Source organism: Myotis davidii, unplaced genomic scaffold (genome assembly GCF_000327345.1).
Source record: "Myotis davidii unplaced genomic scaffold, ASM32734v1 scaffold243, whole genome shotgun sequence".
In the NCBI taxonomy this organism is placed as follows: domain Eukaryota; kingdom Metazoa; phylum Chordata; class Mammalia; order Chiroptera; family Vespertilionidae; genus Myotis; species Myotis davidii.
Window position 1 is genome coordinate 1,095,950 of NW_006295183.1, and position 2,805 is coordinate 1,098,754.

Genomic DNA, 2,805 nt, shown 5'->3' on the forward strand with positions numbered 1-2,805 from the left:
ACCCCACACGCCCTGACGCGCACTCACACCGAAGCTGTTTGGGGCCACAAAACCGGCTTGGGGCGGAGACTGGGGGAAACAGGATTATCACCCGGTTCTTGGAAGTCCTTGCTCTGCCTTCCCCCTCCCAGCCCCGGGGATGCACCATCTCCTCCTCCTCCTGCCACAAGTTCACATGTGAGGGGTCGCTGGGGGGACAGAGCGGGGGAGAAGAACGGAAGTCATAGGGAGCGACTAGGCCTCCCATTACCTCCAGCCCACCCTCCTGCCCCAGGGACTCCAAGAGCCAGGCCAAAGGGGACACCTGGGGAGTCAGTGAGGGCAGCCTCTAGGACAGGGTGTTGCCTGCCATTCCCATGATTCCCCAGGGGATAAAATAAGTGATGTGAGTGTGGGTGCATTTCCCTTCCTGTGTGTATGAAGGTTTGTGTTTGTGTGTGGCCTGGCGGCCCCCCACCCTGCCCACCCCCGTGTCTGGCACCTTGTGTTTGGCATTCATGCCAGGGCTCTGCCAGGCATTAGGAGTTGGTGCCAGTACCTGGCTGCCAGGCCCTGTGCTGAAGGCAGTAGGCGCAGCCCATGGCAGAGGGGCTCTCTCTGGGCTTCCTATGGGCTTCCGGGCTTGCCCAGTCTCATTCACGCCCACACTAAGTCCTGGATGGTCGTGGACCCCCCTGAGCTCTGTCGCCCGTTCTATATTGTAGGTGCCCAGGATGTGCCAAGATATGCCTCCTCAAAAGCCTTCTCTGCCACCCAGGCGTGACCCCTGGTGGGCCAGGGAGATCTCAGCGAGGGGATCCATTTCCTGCCCAGAGCAGTGCAGTGCCCCTGCTATTTCTCCTATAAGTACAGATGACAGATCAGCCCTGGCCCTGTGAGGCAGGACTTGCTTGGAGAGGGTGTGGTGCCTGACCTTGGGTGCCTGTATTTATATACACTCAAGTTCATGGGCTCCATGGCTTGTCTGTGCACATATGGACCGTCTCTCCCTGTGCCGACGCTGTGTCTGTGAGGACATTTGTATATATTGATGTTTCCAGTAACTCTTTCTTCCTTGGTCTGGATCATCCTTTGGAAACTCAGGGAAACATCCCTCCACCCCCCAAAACCTGCTGACTCCTGTTACCCTGAATCTATGGCCCAGACCCAGAGGTAGGCATAGCATCCTTGGCGTGGCTCCCTGATCTGGGCTGTACACCTGGATTGGTGGGACACCCCACCTCCACACACACATACACACACACACCCCAGTTCTAGTCACCCTACTGAGCCTGGCTGCAGTCTCTTCAGCTTCAGTCCATAAAGGCTTCCCTTTAGGGTTGGAGAGAGGGAATGGAGGAGAGGGCGAGGTGGATCCCAGGCAACCTTCAAGGTCAAGGCCACATAATAAGTAGTACCAGCATGGCCAAAAGCAGGAGCTGACGGGTAGGGAGGTGGAAGTGGGAAAGCAAGATGAACAGGGGCTAAGAAACAGGATCCTAGGAAGTTCCTGGGAAGGAAACATGAAAGATCCTGACTCATTGGGAAGCCTGGAATGGGATGAAGGACCTGCTGAGAGGGGGTGTGGGGAATTGTCCTTCATTGTAAAGTAGAAATTGGCTAGGACTAGGACAGGGAGGGGGTGTTTCTGGCTCAGCTTCTGGGACACTGCCACTTTGGACAGAACTTTTAGTCTTGTGTGGCTTGGGTCTTGTGGGACTAGATGATCTGCCGTGTGTGTGTGTGTGTGTGTGTGTGTTGTGTTGGTGGGTGGTTGGTGTGTGTGTGTGTGTGTGTGTGTGTGTATCCCTCTGACATACTTCCTCCCACTTCCTAGGCCAGGAGGCCATGCCTCCTTCCCAGGATTTATGCTTCAGCCCCCTGTGACCTCCTCGGGGGTAAACTGACCCCTTACCCCTCATCAGGTGGAGGTGTTCTAGAAGCAGACTGAGGGTGGTTTGGGCAGTCATGGCTGGGAGTGGCTGGCCCAGCCCTGTCTGAGAACTGGTGCCAGGTTGTGCCTGCCCAGGGGCAGAGAACCAGCCTCTGCCAGACCCAGGAGTCTGGGTTGGCAGGGGCCTCCAAGAAGAGAAGGGAAGGGGGCAGGAGCCCCAGCAGATAAGGCAGGGCCTGGCAGGGGCAAAGGAATGAAGGGCAACCAGAAGAAGAGCCCCTGAGCCACTCCACCCCTCAGCCCTCAGCCTCCCTTCGTTCTTAATCCTGCCCCCCACCCTCACCCTTGGTCAGAAACCTGGTGAGCCCAACGCTTAGCATGCCCAGGGCTCTGGAGGGCCACAGAGTGGGTGGGGGGCCAGGGCTAGCTCCGGTTGGCTCCAGCTAAATCCAGCAGCTCACTGGCACCATCTGCTGGCCGTGGGGGGGAGGGCGTGGCTCTGAAGGGGGTAAAGTGAAGGCTGCTGGATTTGAAGATGGGGAACCAAAAGTGCTGAGTGTGGGGTGCCAGGTGGCAGTCTTCAAGAGCTCAGGCTCCGTCTCCTGATTGCACAGCAGGGTTCCTGAAGTTAAACACTCCTATCGCCTCTTCCTCCCTCTGTTGCCAGCTTGGAGGAGGCAGCAGAGCCCCGGGAAGGCCCTGCCCTGCACTCTGCTCACCCTTGGCACCCCATCACCCTTCCCTCCTGGCATCATGCAGAGGGGCGCCAATGGCAGTCTGTCCCCCTGGTTCTGAATCCCATCCTCAAAGACAGCACCCTTCCACTGAGTCCCTTCTGTGTGTTAGGCCTGTGCTGGGCACCGTGGGTTTAAGTGCTAACCACTGGCCCCTTCCTCACAGCAGCACACTCGGGCTCTGGCCTCTCCCACTGG